Here is a 13,689-nt window from a genome sequence, read left to right as displayed (position 1 = left end):
CCCACTGAAATGTTGTGAAGTGATTGGCCTCCAACTAATAAAAAAAAAATAAAAATTAAAAAAAAAAAAGAAAAGAGTCAACACATATTGTTAGGGAGAAATCTAGGTTGAAAGTTAAATTGTACTTAATGTCTTGGACAGACTGAGTCACATGGAGTCACAAATATATTAGGGTTTCAGCACATGCAGTTAATCTTGGGCTGCAGTGTATGGTTGACCTTGAACTGAAAATTGGTGAAAGCAGCTAAGAGAAGCTAGTGTGATTATTGAAGACTTCCCCAGAAGATGGGGTTTGGGTTGAATCTTGGTAGGAAAGATTTCCTTAAGGAGAGATAGTTGGATGGGCCTGGGGAAGAAGGGCCCCTAAAACTAGGGGGCCGGGGTGAGAAAACTGCTAGTGGGGTATGGTGAGCACCACAGACAAACAAACCAGAATAAAAGAACCTATGACCCAACATGTGTGCTAAACTGATACACAACTGTGCATACCAGTGGGAACCCAAGCATGACCTTGTATAGGCCTACAATATCATTTGAATGAGTGAAAGTAAAGTCCTATCTAAGATCACACGGCTGGTTGGTGCTTGACTCCCATTTTCAGTTTCCTTCCATTTTAATACTATTTTTCTTCTTTTAGACAAAAAGCCACATAGTGGATGACTTTCAGATATGCTAAAAACTCATCCCCTGGAATGAGGAAAGTCCGATGTCATTAACAATGTTTATTATTCATGGAAGGGAATGCCTGTTTATATGGATCTGTGAAAAACTGCCCTTAGGGGTCATGTCTAATTTTATTTGAGCTAACTTTAAAATTAGAGCACAATACTAGTTTTATTATCATCTTTTAATCACGTCATAAACAGTAATCCTCCAGCATCAAACACCAGCAAACCTGGCAGCACAGACTTTTAATTGAAAAAAAAAGGATAAATGTTAATCTGCTTTTGTTTCTGGAGTAGGATCATTATTCAATGTCAGATCCCTACTGCTAGTTAAATAAAAAATATTTCAGAAGTCAGAATAGATTTTTTAATTGCTATTTTTAAATGTCCTATGAGGACTCATAAAATAAAACAGGCCCCATAAAATAAAACAGGCCCCAGATGTTGCCAGTATACTGTATTCACAATCAGAGCTTTTGATTCACTTGGTCTCCCCACTCCTTTTTAAAAAAAAAAAAAAAATGACACAATCCTCTGTGTTCATTTGATGTGCTGGCACTTTGCACTAACTCCAACATGGATGGAACATTTGCTTTCTATACTTTTAATTAAGGATACAGAGATGAAAAAGACTCTGTTCTTGTGGGAAAACTGTCTTCCAAATTCAGCCTCTGAAAAGAGCACAGTCTTTGTTCTCTTCAAGTTACTGCATTGTGTAACCTCAGGCAAAACTACACAACTCTTTGTGCCTTAGTTTCCTCACTGTAAAATGAAGATAAAGTGGTAGCTACCTCAAAAGCCTGCTCTGCGGGTGAAATAAACTAATCTATATAAAGTACTGAGAAGAGCGTCTGGTGCACAGTTAGGTACTGTATGTGCTAACTGTTCTGCTGCTTTGCTGTCTCCATCACTATCATAGTTCTAATAACCTCAAAGATCAACTGAACTGAAGATCTGATGTTCAAGTCATTGGCAGAGAAAGCCCAAAAAGATTAAATGTAAAAGAAGGCAGGTTGATTTTAAAGAGCCGAGAAAGTTTGGCACAGAGATTGATAGAGAGAATGACAGCCCTAACTGAGGCCAAGTTGCAGGGGATCTGCACAAAAGTCCTTTATTTTATAAGGTCATTATTGACTGATAGGAAATAGATTTGAATCAAATCCTTTTTGGAGCTTATCATTAAATAGGCACCTCCAAAGGTATATGTGAGAGTAGACTTTAGGTTTATTTTATTTTGGAAGAGAAGCACATGTTTTGTTAGTTTGGACTGAATGCAACAAACTAAATCTGAAGAAAAAGAAGATAATGAATGTTTTTAAAGCACTTACCATGTCCAACCACTGCTCTAAGAAACATACGTTATTTCATTTTATCTCTACAATGCTATGGGATATGTCCTGTTAACCTGTTTTATAGGTGAAGAAAGTGAAGCTAAATGAGATTAACTCACATGGTTGAGGTCACTTAATTAGTAAATGATAGAGATAGTATTCAAATATAGGTCTGATCCAAAAGCCAATGAAAATGCCACTCTAAAACCACACCCATGGGAAAAGACTCCTCATAACTACCTTGGTTAGGTTTACCAGCAACAACCAGGTCTCCAGTGGGCACTTCTTCCTGAATGCTTTCAGACCGCTTTTGTAATTTATCTCCAGCTCTGACTTCTGGCTCCTCCAGCTACCTACTCAACAAGTCCAGGTGGATAGCTGATGTGCATATCAACATGTACAAAAGCTGAACTCTTGGTTCTGGGACCTCCACCCAAACATGTTTCTCCTGCCTCTTCCTTTCCTTAGGAAATGGCAACTCCATTCTTAGGAGTTTTAGCCCCACACAAAGGAATTATCCCAGATTTCTCCTTTTTCTCCTTCTACCCCCATCAAGTCCATTTACAAATCCTCTATAACATATTCCTTAAATGTCACAGAAAACAAAATAAACTCTATAAAATCCCCCATGTTATAGTGAGTTCAGTTTTCAGCAGGAAATTTTTATATTTAAATATTAAGAATTTTAGTTTTAAATCTTTCAGTAAAATCAACAAAAAATGATCTAGTCAATTTTACCTTCATACCTAATTACCAGTAGTTACAAAACTTTATCAATAGTTACAAAAATATTTATAAATGAAATATAAAGCCTTTCCCACCTCTCAGATTTATCTTATTACTTATATTCATTTTCCAAAAACTATTCAAACAGAATTCAAGCGTAATGATATTCCCTTATGGGAGAAAATCCATGGCAAGATTTTTTTTTTTTTTCTGAAAAATATCTCCTACTAAATGTTCAAACACAGAAACGTAGAAGAGCAGAGTTTAGATTTGCGGGACAGCAGCTAAGTGATAAGGTTATCTCCCATGGGACATTCCACTAGTAAATTTGGGTATTTGTTGATGAAAATACTTCTCACATCTTGCCTCACTAAGATTATATATCATCTGATGGTTGCCATGAAAATAGCAGTAATGCTAACAAGGATTAGCTCAGGGTTTTACCACAGAGTACAGAATTATTTTCTGTGAAATCACTTGGGAATCAATGCAGATATGATGTTGGGATAAAAAGCTGATGAGGCTTAAGTAGGGGAGTCCAAACTCTTTCTCCAAATCAGAGCCTATCCATTCCTTACCCTGATAATACCAACAGCTTCATCATTTAAGCTCTGAGCCTCTTTAAACCTCATATCCTCCACAGATCCTTTTCTAATAAATTCCAGCTCTCAGTTCTCGCTTCTGTCTCTCAATTCATATTTTTTAAATAGTCTTCATATTATAATTTAATAATCTAATGATAGTGTCTTGCATGGTTCTCCAGAAGTAAACTGAATAGTCTCTGAGTGCCTATCTTGCACCAGTATTAAGTGCTATCATGTGAATTATTTCTAAGTCCTCATAATGATACCTCTTAAGCAGGTATTATTAACCCACTATTTAGATGAGGAAACTGAACTTTGGAGAGGTTACGTGATTTTCCCAGTACAAGTTATTTCCTCAAAACAATCACTTGTGCTTGACTGTAGGCTATTTGACGTAAGGGTAGCTTACCTCTTGCCGCTTCTCTAGGATTCAGAAAGGGTTTGGCTCACAATAGACAAAAATGATTTAAAGAAAATCAACAGTGAAAAAAATAAAGAGAACTATACCTGATGTAAGCAAGTGAGAGGAAGACTGTTGGGTTTGTTTGTTTTTGTTGAAGAAATCAAATATACTGAAAAATATAACAATGTCCACTTACTATTTTGAAAAAAATTAATTAAAAAATCTTATGTAAAGTTGTAACTATGAACATACCATTTGGTCATAATTGGTTGTGAGATGTTGCAAATCATTTGTTATTACTAATAAAGTAATGAAGTAAATATTTCATTTCTTCAAAAAATTTAAGTAGTAACAAAATTAAAAATATTTACTCACTATATTTTCTTGACTAGAAGAGAAAGGTATTAGAGCTAGACCTCTGGGCAAAATAAACATATGTCTTGAAGGAAAAAAGGTTAAGAACCAAAAAATATTGGGAAAGGGATCACCTATCACTAGACTCCTTTCCTAACTGGGTGAACATAAGCAATTCATGTAAGCAATCTGGCCTTTTGTCTCCTCAGGCCCTCAAACACATGGGACAAACTAACTCTACCCACCACCAGACCATCCTTCAGGGGCAATTAGATGTTACTTTGTGTTCTGAGTTGGCATCTGTTCTATTTTCTTGTTTCTCCAAGGATGGTGAAGGAGCAAAAGAAGCTTACTGCTTCTGGAAACTGCCTAGCATGTTGGCTTTGTGAAAATGAAATCTATAAGCTTTGAAGTTGACTCAGCTGCCTCCTTCTGAGAAAAACCGAAGGTCAAGGGATGAGTCTCTTAAAAGATTCCTCTTAAAAAGACAGAAATCTATCATGTAAACCTGGCTGCAAAAAAAAGTCTTTATGATTTTAAACAAAGAAAGTTTTGAAAGTCCACTTCTCAGGAAGAGTTAAGAGATTAAAAGCATATCTCACTTTCTCAGCCATTAAAATATAATAAAAACCAAAAATAAATAAATAAATAAATAAAAATAATAATAATAAAAACCCATTTCCTACTTCTCCAATGTGTTGGAAAATCGATTAGTTAATGTCTGCGAAGGCTTTCAGGTATAACATGTTATCTCACTGCTAAGCGTTATTCTATTTAAACTTGTTTCTGCTTCCTTTCTGGCAACTCCCATGTCTATCTGGGATGCAGTGATGGAGATTATTAATTACCTGAGTTTTATAAGCCTGAAAATTCTCAGGAGCAGGAAAGTTTAAAAAGATAGAAATGAAAATTTGGGCACATTCAGACAGAGGCTCATTTAAATGTCAAAATAATTATTCCAAATCCAAAAGAATCAAAATAACCTGTCACCTCACAGCTCCTAAGGGGAAGAGAAGGTGCTTTGTAAAGTCAAAATAATCATAATCATTAATACACTTAACATACTAAGGAAGAGCAAAAATACAAAACGGCAACAATTTCCAATAACGTGGTGTGTATATGTGCACTCAGTCATGTCCAACTCTTTATGACCCCATAGGCTGTAATGGCATGGGAATGTAATGGCATGAGAGGAACCAGAGATCAAATTGCCAACATCTGTTGGATCATCAAAAAAAGCACGAGAGTTCGAAAAAAAAACATCTACTTTTGCTTTATTGACTACACCAAAGCCTTTGATTGTGTGGATCACAACAAACTGTGGAAAATTCTTAAAGAGATGGGAATACCAGATCACCTGACCTGCCTCTTGAGAAATCTGTATGCAGGTCAAGAAGCAACAGGACTGGACATGGAAAAACAGACTGGTTCCAAGTCAGGAAAGGAGAACGTCAAGGCTGAATATTGTCACCCTGCTTATTTAACTTATATGCAGAGTACATCATGCGAAATGCCGGGCTAGATGAAGCACAAGCTGGAATCAAGATTTCTGGGAGAAATATCAATAACCTCAGATATGCAGATGACACCACTCTTATGGCAGAAAGTGGAGAGGAACTAAAGAGCCTCTTGATAAAAGTGAAAGAGAAGAGTGAAAAAGCTGGCTTAAAACTCAACGTTCAAAAAACTAAGATCATGGCTTCAGTTCCATCACTTGATGGCAAATAGCTGGGGAAACAATGCAAACAGTGACAGACTTTATTTTGGGGGGCTCCAAAATCACTGCAGATGGTGACTGCATGTGATCCATGTGCTGTGATCCATGTGATCAGATTGGTTGTTTTCTGTGATTGTGGTTTTCAGTCTGTCTGCCCTTGTCTTGGGGCCTCTCCTTTGCCCTTGGATGTGTAGTATCTCCTCACAGTCTCCAGCACCTCACAGCTGCTGCTCCAGCGCCTACTGTCTTGCTGGGGCTTCTCTGCCCTTGGACGTGGGGCATTAGCCAACTCCAAATTTCCCATCACCAGGAGGATCCCCCAAAGAGAGATTTTAGCCACCCCGAGAACTCTCCAGCTTGTTATTTGAGATCCTGTAGGGTCTAAATGTTTTTCTTGAGGACTGTGAGACTTTATTTAACTTCGCTGGAGGTATTAACCTAGAAACAACATGTCTCTTTGAAGATGACTCAAGTCCCTCCTTGTCAAGGGATCAGGAGATCTATTTCCTGTCTATTGTGGAGAACAACCTCTGCCAAGCTGTGCTGGCTCTTTAGAGCTGCCCTGAGAAATCTTATCCCCAGAAACTTAATTTTTGGGGTGTTCATTAGAATGGCACTCATTTGTAGTTCTGAATAGGTATCTGAGATCTCGCAGGGGCTCACAGGTGTATTGAGTGTCCTCTTCTGTTTTCTTCCACGGCTTGACTCATGAGTAGTGAATCCAGGAGTCATGTCCTGGTATCTTGACTGCTATGGGGGTAGAAAGTATTACAGGATAGGGGCCCTTCCATGTGAGCTGGAGTTGAGCCTTTGGGGACCCATCTTTTGAGACTTTAATTAGGACTTGAGTCCCTGGACTCAGGTTCATGACATTGTACAGAAGACAGGGATCAAGACCATCCCCATGGAAAAGAAATGCAAAAAGGCAAAATGGTTGTCTGAGGAGGCCTTACAAATAGCTGTGAAAAGAAGAGAAGTGAAAAGCAAAGGAGAAAAGGAAAGATATTCCCATTTGAATGCAGAGTTCCAAAGAATAGCTAGGAGAGATAAGAAAGCCTTCCTCAGCAATCAATGCAAAGAAATAGAGGGAAACAACAGAATGGGAAAGACTAGAGATCTCTTCAAGAAAATTAGAGATATCAAGGGAACATTTCAGGCAAAGATGGGCTCAATAAAGGACAGAAATGGTATGAACCTAACAGAAGCAGAAGATATTAAGAAGAGGTGGCAAGAAGACACAGAAGAACTGTACAGACCCAGATAATCACAATGCTGTGATCACTCACCTAGAGCCAGACATCCTGGAATGTGAAGTCAAGTGGGCCTTAGAAAGCATCACTACGAACAAAGCTAGTGGATGTGATGGAATTCCAGTTGAGCTATTTCAAATCCTGAAAGATGATGCTGTGGAAGTGCTGCACTCAATATGCCAGCAAATTTGGAAAACTCAGCAGTGGCCAAAGGACTGGAAAAGGTCAGTTTTCATTCCAATCCCTTAAGAAAGGCAATCCCAAAGAATGCTCAAACTACCACACAATTGCACTCATCTCACACGCTAGTAAAGTAATGCTCAAAATTCTCCAAGCCAGGCTTCAGCAATACGTGAACCAAGAACTTCCAGATGTTCAAGCTGGTTTTAGAAAAGGCCGAGGAACCAGAGATCAAATTGCCAATATCCGCTGGATCATCGAAAAAGCAAGAGAGTTCCAGAAAAACATCTATTTCTGCTTTATTGACTACGCCAAAGCCTTCAACTGTGTGGATCACAATAAACTGTGCAAAATTCTGAAAGAGATGGAAACACCAGACCACCTGACCTGCCTCTTGAGAAACCTGTATGCAGGTCAGGAAGCAACAGTTAGAACTGGACATGGAACAACAGACTGGTTCCAAATAGGAAAAGGAATATGTCAAGGCTGTATATTGTCACCCTGCTTATTTAACTTATATGCAGAGTACATCATGAGAAACGCTGGGCTGGAAGAAGCACAAGCTGGAATCAAGATTGCCAGGAGAAATATCAATAACCTCAGATATGCAGATGATACCACCCTTATGGCAGAAAGTGAAGAAGAACTAAAGAGCCTCTTGATGAAAGTGAAAGAGGAGAGTGAAAAAGTTGGCTTAAAGCTTAACATTCAGAAAACTAAGATCACGGCATCTGGTCCCATCACCTCATGGGAAATAGATGGGGAGACAGTGGAAACAGTGTCAGACTTTATTTTTTTGGGCTCCAAAATCACTGCAGATGGTGACTGCAGCCATGAAATTAAAAGACGCTTACTCCTTGGAAGGAAAGTTATGACCAACCTAGACAGCATATTAAAAAGCAGAGACATTACTTTGCCAACAAAGGTCTGTCTAGTCAAGGCTATGGTTTTTCCAGTAGTCATGTATGGATGTGAGAGTTGTACTGTGAAGAAGGCTGAGTGCCGAAAAACTGATGCTTTTGAACTACGGTGTTGGAGAAGGCTCTTGAGAGTCCCTTGGACTGCAAGGAGATCCAACCAGTTCATCCTAAAGGAGATCAGTCCTGGGTGTTCATTGGAAGGACTGATGCTGAAGCTGAAACTCCCAATACTTTGACCACCTCATGCGAAGAGTTGACTCATTGGAAAAGACCCTGATGCTGGGAGGATTTGGGGGCAGGAGAAGAAGGGGACGACAGAGGATGAGATGGCTGGATGGCATCATTGACTCGATGGGCATGAGTTTGAGTAAACTCCGGGAGTTGGTGATGGACAGGAAGGCCTGGCGTGCTGCAATTCATGAGGTCGCAAAGAGTCGGACATGACTGAGCAACTCAACTGAACTGAACTGAGTCCCTGGAGCATATAATGGGTGACTCTTTAGAATCTTTTGGGTCCTGGTTGACACTCCACAAGCATATATCCTGTTGGAGTTGCCCAATGTCCATGATATAAGAGCAGGGGGTCTGAGCCTCTGGATCTAGGAAGAGGTCATTGACACAAACAAAAGGTCTCCCATATAGCATCTCATAAGGACTAAGACCAACATGTTCCCTAGGGGCAATATGGGTGCAGAGGAGAGCTACTGGTAAAGCCTCCTTCCATCCCAGGGAGGTCTCCTGGGTTATCTGTTTTTATCACTGATTTTAAGAATTGGTTGGCTCTTTCTACTTTTCCTGAAGACTGAGGCCTCCAGGCACAATGGAGATAATAAGTAACGCCCAATGCTTCAGCGACCCCTTGGGTGACCTTAGACGTAAATGATGTCCCACTGTCACTTTGTAATGACCTGGGCAGACCAAATCTCGGAATGATTTCATGGAACAGTGTTTTTTGTTTTTTTACCACCTCCTCAGCCTTCTCAGTCTGGGAGGGAAAGCTTTCAATCCATCCTGTGAATGTACCTATCATGACTAATAGGTATTTTTACCCTTGGGAGACTGGCATCTGGGTGAAGTCCATCTGCCAATCCTCTCCTGGGTAGATCCCACATCGTTGGACAGGCTGAGGTCTTCAAGCTCCTTGGGGGTTGTTTAATTGGCAAGTGGGACAAGAGGAGACCACTTGCCTTATAGTCGTTTGGAGGCCTGTTCCTCTGCAGGATCTTTCTAGTAATCATTGGAGGGCCTCTTTTAGCCCTTCCAGCAAGGCAGTGGGGTTCTCACTGGGCTCCCGAGTTATTGCTGAGGCCCGGGCATTGCTGATTACTTTTTGCTGGGCTGCTTTCAGTCCTGCCTTCACACATATCAGAAAATGATCCTTTTCCAAGTGTGCTCAGGGTCATTATAATTCCAATTAGGACCTGAGGAGGAGACTGCAGTTTCCCCTACTGGGTATTTATCACTTGACATGTGAAGCCCCATAGCATACCTTTGGGCTTCCTTTAAGACCCTAGCATGCTCAGGGTCAGATAAAGTTTGACTAAATATGACCATGATGTCCTTCCACATTAAGTCAAAGGCCAAGGCAATGTGTTGGAATGTATCTATATATTTGCCTGGGTCATCTGTATAGTTTCCCAGGTCTTATTTGATCTGTCTTAGCTCTAAGAGGGTGAAGGGCTTATGAACCCAGGTTGGTCCAAATACTCCTCCAGTTTTGACTAAGGGACATACTCAAGTTCACTGTTGTGGAGGGGGTGCTCCCAGATATGGAGGCATGTTTGGATACAAGGAAGGAGCACCAGGCAACTCGGGAGCCATGGGAGGTGAGCCTTCACAGGCGGGTACCTTCTCTTGGTTGTCTGTGCCTAACACCATTTGCCTAGTAGGCTCACTTTTAGGGCATACAACAATCCCATACTTAGGACAGAGTTCCTTCATATCTCTTAGTCGGAAGAAAATTCGTACATAAGGAATCTCTGTCCATTTCCCTTGTCTTTTGCAGAATAAGTCTAGCTGCAGGATGGCATTGTAATTTAAACTCCAATCCTCAGGCTAGTGTTCCTTGTCCCCCAGAGGATACCATGGCCACACAGTGACACAAAAGAATTTTAAGCGACTTCTCCTTAGAGTTAGAGAATCGAACAGCTTCCAGTTATCAAGGATGCATCTCAAGGATGTCTGTCAGGAAGTGGGTTGGTTATTTCCCATCTGAAAGACAGTGATGACAGGAAGGAAAAGAAAAAACTAATAGGCCGCCTTCAATTTCCATGGGTGGTGAGTCTTTTTGCAACTTATCCTACGCAGTACTGTTGCAACCTGAGAGCCAGGTGTCCCTGGGTTAGGGTGCAGATCCCCAGGCAAGCTGAGGAATGACAGCCTCCTGGAGATCAAATCCCCGGGCAGATCAAGGCAGGTCAGCCTCCTGAGAATTGGGTCCCAGGGCAAGTCAAGGCATGTCGACCTCCTGGGACCCCTTGACTGGTGGATCCCTGAGCAGGTTGAGGCATGACAACCTTTCGAGGACCAGATCCCTAGGCAGGTCGAGACAGGTCAACCTCCTGGGACCCTGGACTGGAGTTGGGCATCCCCAAGGTCTCCAGCCCATATGGAAGGGCCCTACTCTATAATACTTTCTACCCCCACAGCAGTCAAGGTACCAGGACATGACTCAGGTATGTCATATATTCACACAATGGAATATAATACATCAAAGCAAATGAATTACCTAAGCTATAAGTATCAACATGGATGAACTACAAAAACAAAATGCTAAGTGAAAAGAAGTCAGACACAAAATAATTCACATTGTATGATTCCACTGATGCAAAATTAAAAAACAAGCAAACAAAATGGTATTATTTACAGATACACACTTAGCAAGTAAAACTCACAGAAAGCAAAGGAAAGGAATGATTATCATAAAAAGTCTAGATAGTGGTTCCTCTGGAAGGAGGGGGTTTGCTGTCACTATTTGCAGATGACATATTATATATAGAAAACCCTAAAGCCTCCACCAAAAAACGATTAGAATAAATCAGTTCTGAAAAGTTGAAGGATATGAAATCAATAAACAGGAATCAGTTGAATTTCTGTACACTAATAATGAATTACCAGAAAGAGAAATTTATTTTATTTAAAAATTTTTACCAAAGTATAGTTGCTTTACAATGTTGTATTAGTTTCTACTGTAAAGCAAAGTGAATCAACTATATGTATACATATATCTCCTCTTCCTTAGATTTCCTTCCCATTTAGTTTGTCACAGAGCACTGAGTAGGTTCAGTGCTGAACTATACAGTAGGTTCTCATTAGTTATCTATTTTATTATTGTTGTTGTTGTTCAGTTGCTCAGTCACTCTTTGTGACCCCAAGGACTGCAGCACACCAGGCTTCCCTGTTCTTCACTATCTCCCAGAGCTTGCTCATACTCATGTCCATTTAGTCAGTGACGACATCCATCCATCTTGTCCTCTGTCGTCCCCTTCTCTTCCTGTCTTCAATCTTTCCCAGCATCAGGGTTTTTTCCAGTGAGTCAACTTTTTGCATCAGGTGGCCAAAGTATTAGAGCTGCTGCATCAGTCCTTCCAATGAACATTCAGGGTTGATTTCCTTTAGGATTGACTGATTTGATCTCCTTGCAGTCCAAGGGACTTTCAAGAGTGTTCTCCAACACCACAGTTCAAAAGCATCAGTTCTTCAGCACTCAGCCTTCTTTATAGTCTAACTCTCACATCCATACATGACTACTGGAAAAACCGTAGCTTTAACTAGATGGACCTTTGTCGGCAAAGTAGTGTCTCTGCTTTTTAATACACTGTCTAGGTTTGTCATAGCTTTTCTTCCAAGGAATAAGCATCTTTTAATTTCGTGGCTGCAGTCACCATCTGCAGTGATTTTAGAGCCCAATAAAATAAAGTCTGTCACTGTTTCTATTGTTTCTCCATCTATTTGCCATGAAGTGATAGGACCCGATGCCATGATCTTAGTTTTTTGAATGCTGAGTTTTAAGCCAGTTTTTCACTCTCCTCTTTCACGTTCATCAAGAAGTTCTTCAGTTCCTCTTCACTTTCGGCCACAAGGGTGGTGTCATCTGCACATCTGAGGTTATTGATATTTCTCCCAGCAATATTGATTCCAGCTTGGAATGATCCTATATATAGTATTTTTACATTGTATCAATAGTGTGTATATGTCAATCCCAATTTCCTGATTCATCCCACTCCTACCCCTTTCCCTTCCCCTCTTGGTGTCCAGTCTGTGTGTATTTATTCGGGATTTGCAAAAAAGATCATCTGTACAATTCTTCTAGATTCCACATATATGTGTTAATATACAGTATTTGTTTTTCTCTGACTTATTTCACTGATAATGACAGTCTCTAGGTCCATCCTACAGCCTGTACGTCTCTACAAATGACCCAATTTTATTCTTTTTTTTATAGCTGAGTAATACTCCATTGAAACCTATATGCAGGTCAGGAAGCAACAGTTAGAACTGGACATGGAACAACAGACTGGTTCCAAATAGGAAAAGGAGTACGTCAAGGCTGTATATTGTCACCCTGCTTATTTAACTTATATGCAGAGTACATCATGAGAAACGCTGGGCTGGAAGAAGCACAAGCTGGAATCAAGATTGCCAGGAGAAATATCAATAACCTCAGATATGCAGACGACACCACCCTTATGGCAGAGAGTGAAGAGGAACTAAAAAGCCTCTTGATGAAAGTGAAAGAGGAAAGTGAAAAAGTTGGCTTAAAGCTTAACATTCAGAAAACTAAGATCATGGCATCTGGTCCCATCACCTCATGGGAAATAGATGGGGAAACAGTGGAAGCAGTGTCAGACTTTATTTTTTTGGGCTCCAAAATCACTGCAGATGGTGATTGCAGCCATGAAATTAAAAGACACTTATTCCTTGGAAGGAGAGTTATGACCAACCTAAATAGCATATTAAAAAGCAGAGACATTACTTTGCCAACAAAGGTCTGTCTAGTCAAGGCTATGGTTTTTCCAGTAGTCATGTATGGATGTGAGAGTTGTACTGTGAAGAAAGCTGAGTGCCGAAAAATTGATGCTTTTGAACTACGGTGTTGGAGAAGGCTCTTGAGAGTCCCTTGGACTGCAGTCCAAGGACTGCATCCATGGATGCAACCAGTCCATCCTAAAGGAGATCAGTCCTGGGTGTTCATTGGAAGGACTGATGCTGAAGCTGAAACTCCCAATACTTTGGCCACCTCATGCGAAGAGTTGACTCATTGGAAAAGACCCTGATGCCGGGAGGGATTGGGGGCAGGAGGAGAAGGGGACGACAGAGGATGAGATGGCTGGATGGCATCACTGACTCGATGGGCATGAGTTTGAGTAAACTCCGGGAGTTGGTGATGGACAGGGAGGCCTGGCGTGCTGCGATTCATGGGGTCGCAAAGAGTCGGACATGACTGAGTGACTGAACTGAACTGAACTGAATACTCCATTGTATATATGTACCACATCTTCTTCATCCATTCATCTGTTGATGGACATTTAGGTTGCTTCCATGTTTTGGCTATTGTGA

At 40.5% G+C, this 13,689-nt stretch overlaps 1 protein-coding gene across 1 annotated transcript in view; it reads right to left on the bottom strand.

The window, feature by feature from the left end:
- The window catches only part of LOC133055507 (uncharacterized), a 106,644-nt gene that overhangs the window by 354 nt on the left and 92,601 nt on the right, over positions 1–13,689 (bottom strand). The window lies entirely within an intron of this gene.

The sequence above is a fragment of the Dama dama genome, chromosome 5, assembly GCF_033118175.1.
Source record: "Dama dama isolate Ldn47 chromosome 5, ASM3311817v1, whole genome shotgun sequence".
Taxonomy (NCBI): domain Eukaryota; kingdom Metazoa; phylum Chordata; class Mammalia; order Artiodactyla; family Cervidae; genus Dama; species Dama dama.
The sequence above is the reverse complement of the archived record's forward strand: the minus strand, read 5'-3'. Positions and strand labels throughout refer to the sequence as shown.